This window comes from Daktulosphaira vitifoliae, unplaced genomic scaffold (assembly GCF_025091365.1).
Source record: "Daktulosphaira vitifoliae isolate Bord-2020 unplaced genomic scaffold, ASM2509136v1 Scaffold_5, whole genome shotgun sequence".
Lineage (NCBI taxonomy): Eukaryota > Metazoa > Arthropoda > Insecta > Hemiptera > Phylloxeridae > Daktulosphaira > Daktulosphaira vitifoliae.
In genome coordinates this window covers 16,892,291-16,910,883 of record NW_026099576.1, presented here as the reverse complement: position 1 = coordinate 16,910,883, position 18,593 = coordinate 16,892,291, and the positions used below count along the sequence as shown (strand labels likewise).

Here is an 18,593-nt window from a genome sequence, read left to right as displayed (position 1 = left end):
AATATAAAACAGAAAAATTAATCATCTTACTATGATTTATTGGATCATTCGATCTACTATAAACACTTCTTAGTGCGTAGATCAGCAATAGTCGGTCCATCGTACATCGTTTTTTGGGTTTATATCACTTCCACGGCGCTATTTGCTACAACCATTAAAATATTAAGCTTAAAATGTTACAAATTGCACAAAAATGTTTGTAAACTTTCGTCTTTTAAAGTTTTTCGTTTCAATTTATTAACGTAGTTTTAATTTAATGTATACTTAAAAGTTGTCACCTTATACTCGATATTAGTATAATAATCCCACCATAGTGTGTCATACAGTGTATTGCTAAGGTAATGAAAAACGTGTATGAAAAGTTGTTAAATCGATAGTGCATATTGTAAAAGTACACATCGGGCTGTACATATTTTATAGTATACGACTTCAGCTTATATGCAGAATAATGTTGCTGTTTTATACTTCTTACTAGTTAATTTTGCAAAGTGACCTTCCACTCGTGTATACTATATTGGTTATAATTTTTCACCGTTTAGATCATAATTGTCATGGCTAAATCAGTGACTCCGACTAATATTATTAATAGCAAAGCCCCAGAGCTTCATCGTATAATTTACGATTCTCTCCTTTATATTGATTAGTGTTCTGCAAAACCAATGTGGTTGATTTGTCGCCATCTTAAGTAAACGTGACATCATTATGGTTTTTGTACTTTTATGTAGTTATAAATAACGTTCATTAAAATGAAAGTCATTTATAACTCATATCTGGTGTTTTTTTCATACAATTACATTTTATTATCCTAGGCTTTTCAACATTACAACCAATACAAATTATCGATGAAATATCGATGGTGAAATTAAAATTCTTTCAGTGTTTTTTACTCTGTATTAAAATTTAATATATTTTATTTTACTAAGGTTTAACCGTGTGAAGTATTATCGTTTCATCATTAAACTTGTCTGAAATAAAAGAAAGTTTTTTTAATTTAACGTTTATTGTTATATTTTAGAAGTAACTAGGGTGATTTCATCAAAGAGCGAATAGTTTAGAGTTTTTCAACTTTTAAAATTCTTTATTAATTTATACTTAGATGTCACACTCATAATAATAATACATTTTTGTTTTTTGGAAAATTCTCTATAATAATAATGTAAATATATTTGCAACTAACGAAGACAGACATTTTAATTCATTATTAAAAACTTTTTATTTTCCAGTGAATGAACAGTTAAGGATATTGTATCAAAAATTATGACATTGCAGTAGGACTTATTTAGATATTATTTACATTTATAATACGACTTTAATATAAAATCTACTAGCAACAACATATTACGATTAGATTAGACAATTGTTTGTTTAGTTAAAATCTCGGTGGTGATGTTACCCTACATGCTCGTGATTGCATCATTCATTTTTTTTATCCTGATAGAAGATTAAAAACGTTATGAATATTTTCAAGGTTAATTAATTACGTAATAAAGTAATGCTAAATCTGTTCAAGATGAGTCAAGATTATTGGCAAATAATTAATAGTAAAAGTATTAAATGATCGACAAAAATAAGCTTTTCAAATATTTTATTTTTTTTCTGCGGGTTTTCAAGTATACAGTCATAATTGATCCAAAAAAAATATTTTCTACAAAAAAATCGTGTTTTTGTTTGCTCTGTCAACATGTTCTTTTATGGAAAATCCTGTTACACATACTGGTTCTTCACTAGCCAGAAAAATATTCGTACGCACATCGCCTACGCAGTTCATATTTGCTTTTGCTTTCGTACAATCGTTTTTGACGATGATGAATAGGTAATTCAATTAGTGTTTCTTCTTCCCCACTGTGTTTCTTTTGGCTTTGCTATACATTACTATTATCTGACATGTATATTGTGTTCGTGCCTGTGGGTTCAATAATCAGTTAAAAAATGAATAGTGAAAATGGCTCAGCTTTTATTCTATTCAGTATAACGTATTTCGCAATACTTGAGATGAATAGTTAGTTTTCTTACAGATAATACACGTGCAAAAAGGTATTTCTCGAAAACTCATTGTACTGGATAACTTGAGGGAGGCTAGTATAAAAAACATCCAATATTATCGTAACCTATAAAAGTATCTCGGTCGATATGCTTTTACGGCGTTCCGGGGTCGTTCTCCGTTTATTTTCATACCTAATAAATTTTAGCATAGCAGTAACATGACAAATACTCAAACAATGGTGTGTAAAACATGTAACAGAACAGGACGCAGGCACTTGAAATAATATCGAGATAAAAAAATGATTTTTTTTCTGATGTTTTTCATACTTTTCTACAGTATTTGCATATTATTGTTTACTGTGCATACTAATCGAGAACATGTAGTTTCTTTAGAAACTGAAGTAAATTGATGACTGCGAGTTGAGTACGTATAGGTTACTACGTTATTTACTCATATTTGAATATTCAGTGTGTTTTCATCTTAAAACTAAACAGAATTATAAAAGAAAAGTTCCAATCCACCGATGACGAGATTTTTGTTTGAGTACACTCATTCATTATTTCTTTGTGTTCGTTACCGAGTTATAGCGAAACTCAATCGATATTGTCTTCATAACGACCTTTGCATTTCATCTAAATTTGTGGTTAAATCAAATGTACCGTTTTACAATTCTAATTATGAGTCTATAAAAAGATGTTGTAAAATTATGACAATGATCGTCAACAATTTGAATGAGGAAATGGTTTGTTTTTCTTTGTCAGAATAAGGCCGATATTCTTCAATTTTCGTCAAATCCGTTGGGTTAAAGGAAGCAATGACACGTACTCTTATAGAATTCATCGACTTCTACAAATTTCTCATACACTAACTAAAAACTTTTCTTCCCTCTGTTTGATGCGCATCGGTAAAATCGTTTTCTTCTACGGTGCGTTAAATGGTTTTTTAAATGGACTTTTTACTTCACGCTTCACGAAAATCAACCATTTTGCTGTGCTCTGAGATTCGAATCGACTAAATTTTGTACATGCATCTTAAGTTAGTTTCCAAAATAAAAAAAATCTCAACTTTGTCTCGCGTTTCGAAATGATTGTCGTAAACTTAACATTTAATTCAATTTAATTTTTGTTTTAAAAAAATGATACATAATTTTTTCTTCAATTAACGCGCATGGTATGTATTTTAATATTGTTTTATTTTTTTGTTGTGTTTTTTTACTTTAAGGACTTTTAAACTTTTTTCACCATTGTCAATAATATACGTTTTTCTTGTGTGTTACATTTACAATAGTTTTGAAGAACAAATTTTCTTATCTTTGAAGAAATAAACCAAAGTGTCAATGTCGATCCAGATGATTAAAAAAAAAAAAAAAATAAACATCCGACAAAGTAATTGTAAGTAACAAACTTGCAGTACGAATAAACGAGTTCCTTGGAGTTCCAAGTTATTTATTAGGATTACAGTTTACTATCAAAGCTCGTGGAATGGACAGTAAATCGAAATATATTGTACAGTTAATATTTTGTGAGGACAATACGATGCATCGAACCATTATGATAAACTCATATATTACTAGTTTATTATTTATTGATACGTTTTATCTGTGTCAACGTCATTCCAAGGTGTGATTTGTTGAAAATGGTGGATCTATCACCTATTAGCAATGTGTGGGTTATATGGATAGGTTGGTCAAGGGTTCTAAAATTGACATTACCGATTTGGTTTGTAGGCCAGCAACACGTGTATGTGAAAATGTCAATATCTCTAAGCAAATCGATTACTGAGGTATGTCGCATCATAAAGTAGTAATAAACAATAAAATATACGCGAGCACGTTGTTATAGAATCGTATTGGAATTACATACCACTTTCTAGATACTCTTACTATACAAAAATATCTTTTTTATTGAGTCAAGTGTAGCCTCTTAAGAGGATGACAGAGTTATGAATGGAGAACAAAATCATTTCTTTACGAGATTTATTTTTGTTTTATATTTTAATACTTTATTTTCGATTCCCCTTTCGTTTGTCGCGGAAAATGTCCAAAAGAATTACGTGGAAGGGTTTTTTGGTATCGATTGAGAGTTTGCAATCCCTTGGGTAATGCACGAATGTCCGTCGGCTTATGAAACTGAAGGTTTTGTTTGAATAAGCCCACGTACTTTGATAACTGATTACTGTGACACGTTTGTATTAATTGATCGCATTTGGCAGGATGTTTTCGGATATGATAAAAATATTAAGCTCGACTGTTTGTATTGAGATAATTCAAGACAGTTGTATTTAATAACATGGATAAACACAATTCGCGGAAGACCTGCAGATAAATAGAACAACAAACACACATGCGAATCATCCCAAGGGTGTCGAAATCCCGTAGTCGCTCATTCTTAAAGGAAACATATAGGCAATGATAAACTTATTCCTTTAGATTTATCTACACCTATAGGCGTGTACAGTGTATAAAATACATGTTTTCATGTATGCGAGTCTATATACACGTGTAGTGTATAGTATGTCGGAGTAGTATTACAAAATCTGTCACTTATCTTATACGAACGATAGGGGTTGGCTATGGTTTACAGACAGAAAGTCAAAGGTGAAATTTCAAGTAATTCAGGACAAACATGACAATACGGTAAAATTAATTTTCCTTTTTTTTTCTTCGTGAGATTAATATCATGTAGTACATTCGTAATGCGAGTAATACATTTGACCGTACACGGTTTTTTCCATTTATTAGAACTCAACACGCAATTGTTGAAATAAATTGTTTAGTATTGATTGATTGGATTGGTACTTTTTTAAGACAACGATGTGATGTTATTAATAAATGGAGTATCAATCGATTCTATCACTAGTTTTTTACTTTAGCAGTACGTAATGGAATCTCCTAGTTGTGTTTAAGAGATCAAATTAAAAATTAAAGCATCTTGCGCGTTAAAAGGAAACATAATTTTTAAGAAAATTGGATTATGTGATCAGATGTTGATCAGGGTAAATTCGATGAATAAATAAATAAAACAGATGTGGTTGAATTGCCAAGAATAAAATTCATTGTACTTTCTGGGTAGGAGGAAACTCTAAAAGGAAATGTAGAAAAAGTTTTTCTTTTCTATAAATCACGTGGTATGGATTTCTTGGAGAACAGAATGTACCGCGTACATTTTTAAGGTGAAAGTTTAATATTCAAATGAAGTGAATATCTGATTTTTTATTTCAACAATGTTATGAGTAATTAGTTTTTCCTAAGGAAAAACGAATTTACACGTGCCGAACCACAATGACATAAAATCGATAGAGTATTACGTTTGATGAATGTTTTCGGAGATACGTTTTAAAAATAATATTTAATTAAAAACAAAAAAAAAAAAAGATTCATTCATTTTTGATTTTTTTATTAATGCCACTATGACAGTTAATCGACTTTTTCAGTTCATTGTTAATTTAAATGAGTTTTCCAGAGCTCATGAAAATAAATAACTCGAGTATCATTTTACTTGACCATTTTAAATATAACTTGAGGCAAAAAATGTTGACGTGTAGCATTTTAATGGATGGGTTTGAGTTGTAAAACAACGTACACCAAAACATGTATTAAAATATGAAACAATTGTAACAATTAACACACTAATAACTTTGTATTTAATTTAAAAAGTTAATACTTGTTTACGAGACGTCAAATGTTGATTGTTTATAGAAAACAATTTTGGATTCAAATGAAACATTATATTGTTTTGGTAGTACTCCTACCACAACTTTGAAACTTTCGATTGCAGAGTTTGCGAAGCAACAAACTAACTTACTTTTGGTAGCTAATTCACTTTCACACGAAAATCAATGTTACCAGATAATATCCGCTCTAATTTGATTTGTCAATGCCCACAGAAGGTTTCATTATACTTTCAAAGTTTATATTTATAATAAGTTTTTATAAAATTTATCAATTAAAATAATTTACTATCCTTAAGAAAGTTTTACAATAAGAGCGTTACAAAAATCGATTTTGTCTAAAATATTACTCCAGTGTGTTATTTATTAGTGGAACACATTTTTTTGTTAATTTATGTTAATGTAAATAAATACGTATTTAATGTTAACGCATTAAGATAATAATGTATCATACCCTTGTAAATAATATCATGATCGATTTGCTAACGTTGCCTCAAAAATAATTGATGTGTACGGTATGAAAAAGTTCACACACAATAATTTCTTAATAAAAGAAGACAAAAGGGTCGATTGCACGAGTTACAGTAAGCCATTAAACCGTCGCACATTAGTCTATTTCATATATCTTCCTGCCTTATTTTTATTCTTTTGTCGGGAGCATGTTTAGCTGTCATTTTATCCAAGTAATTTTTTTTGGTACGAGTACATTGGCAAAGTATTTGTTCTGCCAATCATTCACATTTTGTAAAATCGCGCTATTAAAAATTAAACAGCTACCATTTGAAAGTGATAGATTAATCGATTCAAATAATTATCGAAAATTTCTAAGCGTAAAGGAGAAAGATTAATAAAGTTAAATAAAAAATATTTTACTATTTATTTAACTTATATTTTTGTAAATTAATTAGATTTTATTAATTAGCATCGAAAATATTCATTTTTTGTTTTGAATTTTAATTAAACTTTGTACATTTTGAAAAATTCAGACAATTGAAATTAAGTAAAAATTACATAATTATGATAATTTTATTCAAATTTTGAAATAATTTTATTCGGTTATTTACCAGTTAGCAGCTGGTAAGTATAATATAAATAATTCTGTGATTGACTCAGAATATACAATTTTTCTGTTCACACAATTCGAGTTTATACAATCCAATGTTATCTGAAATAAGTGTAAGTGTTCAACGATGCAGTTTTTCTTGACAACAATAGAATGTAAAGCTATTGAGAAATAGGTCCCTGGCGATTAACTTATACGTCAAGTTTTTATAATCATTTAATAGATGACAAGGAGAGTGACTTATGATTTCCTAGTTATTTTATTTCTCATAACATGTTTTAAAAGGCAGTAAATTTATTTTAACACATTTATGTTTAAAATATAATACTACATTTAATGAAGCCATAAATTCAGTTTAATTGGCCTACTAATACAATAACATAATGAATATTCAAACAAAAAAAAACAAGGTTAATGAAATATTAATATGAATGGCATGTAAATATCATAAAAATTGCAACTCAACGAAATATTAATTAAATCTTTCATATAAATTACAAAAAAATAAATATATAAGTTTTTTTTTTAATTTCAAAATAAGAAATTTTTATAGCTTTACTCACAAAAAATTTGAATGGGTCAATAAGAGTTTTAGGACAAGTGCTTATTGAGTTACATACATTTTCATTCATACAGCAGGTACATAACGCGGATGGGTACAGCTCGTACTGGTCTATATTAAAAATGCATACTCTTTTGCATGAAAACGAAAATTGAACCTTTAAGTATCTCGGTTTCGAAATATATTATTCAAAGTGCAAAAGTATAAAAACACACCTACGTTCTTATTCTAGTTCTAGTTTTGTGCTAAGATCGTTTTTTCAACAGCCGACGCACACTGTCACAGTTGACCTTGGTCCTTGACCATTTAAGCCATTCTATACATATGTTTCCATTGACATTATACATTGCACATATACTTAGATGTTATACAACGGATGGTATTTATTGGCACTATTTACGAATAATCGCGTTAAATTAACATTTTTAACTTAAAGTTCATTTTAATAGATTCAAGTAATTGAATCGAATCCGACTAATAGTATAAATGATCACTTGTACCCAACTTATGGCCAAGTTGTAAACTAGGGGGTCATGTGGTATAACTTTTAAAAGCTGTACATTTAGTTTAATGTCAGTTTTAGAATTTCTTTAAACTAAATAGTGCATTCTGTTGGAACAATAATCGCATAACAAGATAATTTTCATGGTTGGGTTAGTAACTAACGTTTACAAGCATGAATGAAGTGTTATCAGTGCAACTGTGTACATGTAGTTAATTTTTAACAAAATGTGTATATATATTTTTTGAGAACAATCAATTCTGTCATTGAACATGTACAGAGTGATTCTTTTAATATTAGCTATTTGATTTATCTTTAAATAATAATTATGTTAAAAAAATTCTTCTTGGTATTTTAAAATTTTATATATTTCCCGATTTTCATTTTGTCTATGTATTTTTACGAAAATGATTTTTCGTAGTTTTATTTTTTAAGTGTTAGGAAAATATATTTTCTTACTATAATACTATATTGTAAAATATGACAGTGCATTAATTGGGATAAAAGAAAAAGTTTATCTAAAGTATGATTTTTAGAGTTTTTCAACAAAGTTGACAACATAATGGTTAATTCACCGTTAAAGAATATTTTGTGCTGTATGGCTAATTTTAATTGATATACATTGTAGCATTAAAAAAATTCTTTTTCTAAAGATTACTGTCTTATTTGTTTTATTAATAAACTTTTAATACCTGAAAATGATTAAAATAATCGAATAAAATTAACTACATTTGTACAACTCGGTAGTAATTTATAAATGAGAGTATTCGAAATTTTTTTTATTGTTGTTTTATCTCGAAGAAAAACTTTTAGCTAAATTCTTACCACTGTGAATCAAAAGATTTTTGTCATGCAATCGGAATTAATTATTGATCAAATACGCATTTAATTTTAACGCCATAGAAACTACTTTAAATTATTATAACATTATTTATTCATCTGACAGTAAAAAGCGATTTACAACTTCAGTATAGAATATGCCAGAGGTGAATCCAAGCAGAATTATATTAATAGTTTATTTATTGATTCATTGCCCTTAAATATTAACTAGAAACATTTTATTTTAAAATTATGACGTTATTTTATTTTTATACTTTTTCCACAGATAATGAAGTTATTTTTTAAATTTGTTAATAATTATAATTAATAATTGTTAATAATAACAATTCGAATATTTTTAATAGCACTGCAACTAATTATTTTAAAATTGATAAAACAAATTTAAGAATGCCTATAATATATTTAACATCTTACCGTTTTAATCAGATGTTACTAAAAAAAAAAAAACAGATTTTATTATCTTAAGCATATTTGGAAGAAACTTCATAAATGTGTATAATAAGCAAATGTTTTATTCTGAACCTTGCCAAACAGCATAATTAGTATATGGTGTTATACTATGTTGGTAGTAAGATGAAATCGTTGAAATATTAATTTTGTATAATCCACTACAAAACTAACCTTTTGTTTAATTCGAGTGGTTTTTGGCAATGATAATATTCTCTGGAAAAACAATAGAACCTTAAACGAAGTGCTCGATTGAGAATTATTACGATTCTTAATTGTGTACTATGGTTCAAAAACAAAAAGTTACTTCAGTTTTAAAGTAAATTTACATACTGCTAAGTAAACAATCCAAAAATTAGGTTAGTCACAAAAAGTTTTTGTTGCGTTGTTAAATTTTATTTGGTCTAATCAATAACGAAACATGATAAATAATTCCTGTGATAATTTTTTAAAGTCAACAATGTAATGTAATAGAGTATTATAGGTAAACATACTTTACAGTTACAGTGTGTAATAACTTTAATAATAAACTACTTAACTGCGAAAGATTCAATTCGATACTATGCCTATTTAAACAATAAAATTACTCGTTAGATATTTTTGTTAATAATAATTTCTTGCAATGAATTAAAAAAGTGTGAATTAAATTAATATTGAAAGAGTTTAAATTTGTATTGTTATAGTATATACTCAAACGAAAAGCATATGATCGTTTCCAACATTTATATGCACTTAACGAGATACTTTTGTCATTTTCGTGTTTTGTTTTTTTTTAAGTATTAATTTAACACAATGAAGATTATATTAAGCTTAATATAAACAAATGCCTATGAGATTATGGAATTTAAAATATAACATCTTTTCATCCGATAAATCTAATTTTTTTTTTATTACCAATGTTTCATAAAATAATTTGTTTAATTTTCATATAATTGATAAATAAAATATTAAACATTTTTACACTTGTTAATGGTAACATTTTTTTCAACTTCATTGAATATTTAGTAATGCTATGTAAATAAATTGTATGGATTGTTGTAGAACTTTGTTACAAGAGTGGCTTCTGCGAAAAAACCTTTTGGTGTTTACTTCTTTAAGTATTTTTCGTAAACAAATTTAATGATGTACAAGAGTTTTCAAGATGTTCCGTAATCAATGTCATAAAATATGTTTGCGTATGCCTGTTCGCCGTAAATTAAGTTTAAATGAAATTTTCATTCACACTAATTATCATCATAACTTAAGCCTTTTATGTTGACATAACAAAAGCTAATATATGTTTAAAAAACACACTATGTACCATTAATGATTACTTTTTAATAACAATTATTTACTGTTTTGGTAGTAAAAAAAAATATTGTATTTCAATATTTAAAAAATAAAAAAGTCTCTCATTTATTGTCAGCGGTTATAATAATATACCTTGAATATAATTGTTTAATTAAAAATGAACACACTGGTTATATAGTATTAAAATTTGCTTCCTCTTCTAAGAGTAGAGAGTTAGAATTTTAATAAAAAAATTTAGTATTTTATAAATAAAATATTTGAGATTTGTTGTATTTATTGTTAATAACACGAAAAAACTTGAGGATTTTATTAACAAAATAATAAATATTTTGGTTATTATTTTTTTTTAATTTTTAAATTATTTACTTTTTATACGTTATCTGTTACATACAGTGAAGAATAATCATCTGTATAAAATCTATTATTTTTTAATTAATATAAATTGCACTGTGTTTTATTTCGAAACTGCTATTTTACAAATGATAATCAGAAACAAATCAATTATCAATTAAAAGTTATAGGAATTTTTTGCTCATAAAATCGCAATATAGCAAATCGTTGGCGTTCCAAAGTCGTTGCTTACGTCTTTTATCGACTTACTGTAAAAACTTAAAAGACTATGATTAAATGTGTTTACAGCAGTTTGAATTAGAAATCAGCTGTAAATGCATAACGTGCAATTTGCATCATAGTTGCAGATTAAGTTGTTTTCACGTGCAGCCTACACTGCAATCATCTGATAAAAATCTAAAAAAAAATGAACACGTTTCTATTAGATCATAGTGTGATCTAATAGAAACGTGTTCATTTTTTAACAATATATCGTTCCCAATCTGTTGAATGAGAGTTACGCCCTAAAGCTTAAATCTATTGAAACTCAGTGATTATAATTTTCGTTGTCATTGATGGCGATTCAAAGTCTACTACTTTACAACATCTAAAACTATAGTTTTACTCAATACTCAAAGTTTTAGACACTTTACATATTACTGTATTAAAATATTAGTTATACTTAAAAATAATATTATTAATAATACAAAGTTGCTCTGAATTTTAATTAATGACATTTTATTTTACGGCAGAAGTTTTAATATTAATATTTCTTTTTACTAGCACCGACAAAACATATAATTATTAACTTTATTCATGTACGTGTGATGTTTAAAAAGTTTTCGCTCCAGTCCATTCCCTTTGAGTATATTGTACAAATTGTCGATTCGTTTTAATTAAAATTTCTGTTTTAATTTATTTCGGCTGGATATTATAATTTTTATAACTCACTTACGGGTTTAAAAGAGTCCAGAGATAACAATTATCTGATGATCCGTGTTACTCTCATTCGTTGTTCAATACTAAACAAAATTAGATTAGTTAAGGTTTTGTTTATTCATCAAGTGTCGTTTATACCCCGTGTTGATCTTAGACACAAAAAAATAACGCGATTGCATTAGTTAGTATAAATTAAATTATAACTTTTTTCATACCTATATAGATTATAATCGGATCATCTAAAAAAGTCGAACGTATCTCGACAAAAAAGTTATTGTGAAAAAAAGTGTATTCTGATTAATTAGTTCAACTTACCGTCATTATAAATAGTTTATTACTTAACATGCCAAAACTTTTTCTATGGTAAAAACTTTAAATAACTTAAGTAAAAATAAGTAAGTCTTAAAGTTTTTTTAAGGTCTTATTTTTATTTTTAGCCCCAGTTAGCTTAAATTTCAAAGTATTTCAATTTATTATACATAGGAAAAAACACCGTTTGATCTTGAACTACCTAGTGTATTTATTGTAGAAAAGGATAGGATATCCAAAACTTTTAGAATACAATCCATTTGATTGTGTTTTAATACTCTAAAACACAGTAAGGCTATTATTAGATCATATTCTAAATAACACATAATTATGTATATTTAAATTTTACTTTATGTTTAACTTAACGTCCGTACATTTGTTTAACACTACATACTTTGAAATTTAATAAAGAATTATACACGACTTATTGTTGTTTGTACAGTAATAATTAAAACATTTCTATAAAGCACTTGGCCATAACTCAATTATCGTGTACATTATACCCAAATCAAACAACTCTTTGGGTACAATTATTGTTTGATGTGCCCATAAAACTTTTATAGAGGAAACCGTTTTTAAGCAATAAAATTTATGACGGAAACTCAAAATTAAAAACGAATAAAAACGGTTCTCTTTAATAGTAGGAAATAAATACAAAGTAAGAGTTTTTTAATGTAATACAGTTTGACGGAGTTAGTTGACTTGTGACTTTGATATTATTTTTTTGTCAGTCATTTAAGTAAATCACCTTAGTTGTTAATTTGTATTGGCCTCTACGTTATGTTAGCAATTTTTAGTGATCAAAAAAAATAATTACCATCACTACTTCTTAGAAAATGTCTACTGTCATTTGTACAGGGCCTTACCTAATAATACTTGACTTAAAATTTAAAAACATAAATCGTTGTCGCACATGTATTATTGTAACAATAACCTTTTGAAGGTGATTGTTTAGTGTTGGTAATACTATAAAAGGTTTTTTATTTTCATTGATAGTTGTCGTCCATGTTGACGATGATATCACTGCTAAAACATACGAGTATTTTGTTGACGTTTTAAGAACGGCGGATCTTGTAGTAGTTTTCTTACTAGTTATTACGGTGTGTGTCGTACATGTCGTAATTGTTATGAGAACGGTTAAAACCATTTGTAAACCAAGAATTTTCCGTTGAAAATACAAATAAGGGTGAAATGGATTTTTGTTTCATGCTATAGGCTCGTTACGAGGTATTCATTACTGTGCATTATGTGGAAAACTATATTTTACATTCCTTAGTTGACAATTCTCAATTAGGATGTTATAATGTGTCCGCCTCACACTATCAAAGACGGTAGAACATAAATGGTATTTTAAGTGTTGGGATATTTGTGGAATTTAGAGCGTCCAGAGTTGTTTATACGAGTATCCGTGCTTATGTTATTTTTTTTATGATAATGAGCTATGATAATGCATAGTATTGTCCTTTAATGGCAGTAGATACACGCGTGTTCACTTGAAATAAAATGTCGAAAGGTATTCGAAGCCCAATATTCTTTTAAGGGTTATCACGTACAGGACATTACTGGAGACGCATATAGCTCTTACTGACATAATGCTGAACTTTCAAGTCTCAATTCTGCGTAGTCTGTAAAACAGCAATTTCCTATCAAACCATTAGTCTAACCGCCACCAAGCCCGTTGCGTTCTACGTGGGGTTTTGAGCTCCACACTGTCGATGCAATGACTACGATGGTGTTGCAATTACCGCGGTTACTATAGTTACTCGCCGTGCTGTGTGCTTGATTTGTCATAAGGGAACATTTTGCACCCAAACATGTGTAAATTATGTATTCAGTTAGGGGTTACATTTTAAATCAACAAGTCCCCTCACCCACACATTATAGTTAACGTCCATTTACTTTTCTATAAAAAACGATATCAGTCTACGAATGTTTGACATGAAAATCTAGCCGCTCGAACGACATTAACAAGCTGTTGTATTATTTAAACTCTGTGGTTGTTTCTATCCCAAAAACCGAAATGACAGTATGTTGGTATTGATGTCATGAATTATGTATTGTATAACATTATGCACTCAACAAATAGTGTTTATTCTTGGCCACTCGCAAACAAACCTTTTTCCGGCGAAACACGAAATTATGCACCTGTCAGTGGTCATATTGTAAATATTGTGTAAATAACTTCCGAGAAAACTAAACGCACAAAAATCAAAACTCAATTAACGATAAAATTACGAAAGCACTTAAACTATGCGATTATACACGATGGAATGATTATGTTTTGTTACTAAGGTACTGACAATGTTGATCCCGTGAAATGAATGACCCCAATGGAAAAATATATGTTTACGTAACTGCGTTAAATTAGGGCTAATATGGGCAATTATAACGACTTGGAGCGTTTATTTTTGTCATAAAGGAGATTTTCGCGAATTGGCATTCAAGACTGTTGTTTTGTAAATTCAATTAATTCGATGTTCGCGTCCTTTTGCCCTGTGTCGAGTTGTCTACAATTACTTAACAGTCGTGCTGTTGTTAATAGTGTTATTTCTCATCTGTGTCACTGCGAGTCGTTATGGCAGATATGTTTTACTCTTTACTGTCTACCCTAAAGACCATTTTATCTTATGATTGTTATCGCTTCTGTATTAATGTCTTTGTGAAATTTGATGACTTTATTTTGAGCACGATGACAAAATAATGTAAAGTTTTAGGGACTTGTTTGCCGTTTACTTTGATAAACTCTATCAGATGGTCTGTTTTTGCAGTCGCTTTTTGTCTTATTCCGTTCGGTGTTAATAATTGATATTATTATTGTTTATCTAACAAAATTATAACGAGTTTGATACTTTGTGTTTTCAACCATATTGTTGTTAAGCGCAAAGCACTAATAATGATTTATAAATATAGCGAATTCCATTCTTGTTGCCAGTAAAACTTGAAAGTTAACAATAGTTTTCAGTAAACTTTTAAATGAAATTGGTTTCTGTTTGTATTTGACACCTATGAATATCTAAATACATTAAAATTTTATTTATTTTGAAAAATATCGTTTGGTTATTCACTGTAATCGACTTTAATTTGTTCAATAAAGTTTTTAAATCTCAAGGAAAGAATCTAAAAATAGTTTTAATGTAAAATTAACAAGAATTGTTTGCGGTATTTTAGGTGATGGCAATTAATTAAATCTATAATTAATAGATTTGTCCACTACAGATAAATAACAATTACTAAACGTGATCAAGTATAGTTCCTTTGTCAAAAAATAATTAAAATAAAATTAAAAAAGTTGAGATACTGTTTTGAATAAATTGCCAGTGAGTATTTATTTGGTAAAAGAAACGTTTGTTTATTGTATACAAGTAAGTCGGTTTTCAAGCGTCAAATACGTTACTCGACTCGTAGCAAGTAATTTATAACAGATGACTGCTAAATAGAGTATAATTAAACTAAGATCAGCCTCGTGTTACGCTGTTAATGTCTAGATGTTGATTGGAAATGAATATTCACTATCTCGGTGAATATTTCTATGCTTATACTATAAAATTAGAAACAAACGCTGAACCCGATTTGTCCGGCATTAGTATGTATACTTTGATGTTACATAAATTGCAAAATTAATTGAACACGAGATGAATTGAAGCAATAAATCTGCAACTGTTGATCATATTATGACAGATTATTTCTGCTAATGTATTTTATTAAGTAATCAACAATGAAATGTAGAGTGTATAATTTGAAGACTTCGACAGAAAAAGGCTATTATATTTTTATAGATGTACAGGAGTCCATTCGTCCAAGGTTAAAGCCGTTTTTAACCTTTATTATTATTCTGCCTCGACGTCAAATGTTCCGTTAGATTTTCAAACTTGAATAAATAATATTGAACGTTAAATTCGATTTTACTAAAACCATCGTTTCCTAATGCGACGCAACTTTAGAATTATTTAAAATTAATGATAATATTTAATTGATGTATCGTATAGTATAGTCATTGCCCAATGACCATGGAAAAGCAACGGACACTTTGAAAAATAACGCCATTTGCAAAAACCAACAAATTCATTCGAACATCTCTAATACTTTTTTATTTTAACGCGATGACTCTCGGAGTTGATCTAAAAAGATTAAATGAGTACGCCTGCTGATAATTTTCTGCTACATGTCGTTAGACTTGTTTAGTTTTTCAAGTCGAGTTATTTTTTAATAGCATAGTTATATCAGGTCGATAACGTTTAGAGGTTACAGAGAGTTAACTAATCCTAATATGATGTGTTTTCCATTCAAAACCGTATAACCTCGAGCTGAAAAGAAAAACTGTCAATTCAAAAGTGATAAATAGTCCAATGTATAAGATATAAGCAAAGCTACTGTCAAGTTCGATTGTCCTACGTTAAGTTTAAACTTTTACTACTCTACTTTTAGTAAATGAGAAAACTAAATTTCCATTATAGAAACTATCTGTTTATTTTAGACCGAGCAATGTTGCATTCAAGTGCAGACCGTAATAATCAAAAAAACTTAGGTTAACACGTGTAATGGTTTATAATTATATACATAGTTATACAAGCTAACACATCGATCGCATTTACTTAGGCGTCTACATCAAAACTACACCCGAAGGCTAAACAACCGGTTAGCGATATGCCAATGCTACCAAACACTAGTAACAGTAACCCATTGCTCCGACTATGATCAAGGCTAGGAAATGTATAATATAAATGTATAACGTGTTTGCCAGTGGAATAGGTTTGCTCAACCTTGACAGTGTTTCAGATCTTAAAGTTGGACCGCTGAAATCTGTAGCCGTTAAAATAACCCAACACTAGTCGCCAGTAAAGCGTCAGGTTTATTGTATTGACATTTGTACACGAATGCACAAGTTGTTAATAAATTACACACGGAATCTATAATGTGTTAATGATGCTGTAGACTTCTTGTCATTTAAGATAATTAGTTATTGGTATTTACATTTTGGCTACAAATAGTAATACGGCGCGTATCCACCGCATTTTCACAATGAGTTGCGACATTGCATTGTGAATGTTAAACGTGTACGACAGACGCTGTAAGTGTAATACATTTTGACTTTGGGGCAGAACGCAATGACACGAGTGCGAGTGTATCAAACACCGACATTTGAATCACAGTTGTTTATGTAATTATAATTTATTGTGCGTCGTCGTGTGCCTTGCCGATTTCAATAAAGTCCAGACACGTTCTTATAAAGTCTATTTACTAAAGACTCGCAATACCAAGTAGATATTTCGAAAGTTCAGCGGCTGTTGGTTTTCTCCGGAAAAATCATTCTTCGGAGTCTACCGACTTTGTAGGTCACGTAAAATGTGAAAACTGGATACACCGGGTAGTGGTGGTTAGAGTAATCAATATGGCAACCACGTATGCGGTCGAACTACGACGAATACGGCAGGACTAATAGAACTCGGGACCTAAAAGACTTGACACAGGTGTCGCCGACCCGGAAAGGTCCAGAAAATGACACCCAGTTGTATAATTTACCGGCAGTTTAACGGCGGTTAACTAATTTTTAATTTATTCCAAGTATTATGCTAATTATTCAAATATTCAGTCTTACACCTCATTGTGCGAGAACAAGAACAATCCAACAATGAACATAATATTAAGAATAATAAATGTCGAGTGAACTATGCACAATTATGTGTATGAATAATGAAAACAAATAAATGTGAAGTAGCTTTTTTTCTCGATTTAAAAACAGATATGAAATATATGAACAATACGAATTGTAATTTACTTCTATTAAATAAAATGCTACAATAGACAATAAAGGCACACGAATCGTTTTACTGCGATTTCTTTAATGAGATCACTTGTGTCTCGAAGATCAGTCATTTCGCAGTAAAGGAAAAACAGATTTTTTGCAGCAGCGGCAAATTCATTTGTTTTGTATTTTTACTGATGTGTAGAAATATAATAAACTATAAATTTGTGTATTTTTACTAAGGTTTTAATTATCACAAACAAACGTTCATGACTGGTAAGTCGTAGTAATTTCCTCCATCAGTTCACAACTACTAAATGTACTTGAAATATATCAAACGCTTAAGCATCGAATCAATTAAACGTCGGCATATTTCAAATAAACGTACAGGGTATTATTTATTAATGTTGAATGTGATCAGCATATGTATATGCATCTAAATAGGTAGTGTGTCATTTGCCTTGTCATCGTTGCTTTAACAATTACGTAGCTGTCATAAAATTGAAGAATTTTGCGCGGTCGTAACTGCAAAATTAATTTCATACTGATTTAAACCTTTGTAAGATTGCCTGCGATAAAATATTTTTAATTTCACTACTTGATATTATGTGATAGAAATAACAATGGATTTTAATACCATTTTTATCTATGACCAAAGTCGAATAAAAAAAAATATGAACAATTTTATGTTCCGCGAAAATATGTGACCGTGCTGTATTTTTTAATTAATAACTGTAGTGAAAAAAAGAACAATCAAGTTCATGATTTTAATTATGCTTCCAGATGTTGTTTAATAAACAATTTCTTTAGTACTGTGGGAAAAACTATTGGTCTACTCTAGAGAATAATTGTCATGTTTATTTTACCTTCGGAAAATGTAAATTAATTTTATGTATATACTCATTTTTTATAGTT

General features: G+C 28.9%; 1 protein-coding gene and 1 long non-coding RNA gene across 3 annotated transcripts in view; one reads left to right on the top strand and one right to left on the bottom strand.

Annotated features, from left to right (window-relative positions):
- The window catches only part of LOC126907863 (uncharacterized), a 59,223-nt gene that overhangs the window by 20,128 nt on the left and 20,502 nt on the right, over nucleotides 1-18,593 (bottom strand). The gene's annotated exons all lie outside the window — the stretch shown is intronic.
- LOC126907826 (RNA-binding protein Pasilla) overlaps nucleotides 1-18,593 on the top strand; it is a 42,764-nt gene that overhangs the window by 9,690 nt on the left and 14,481 nt on the right. The window lies entirely within an intron of this gene.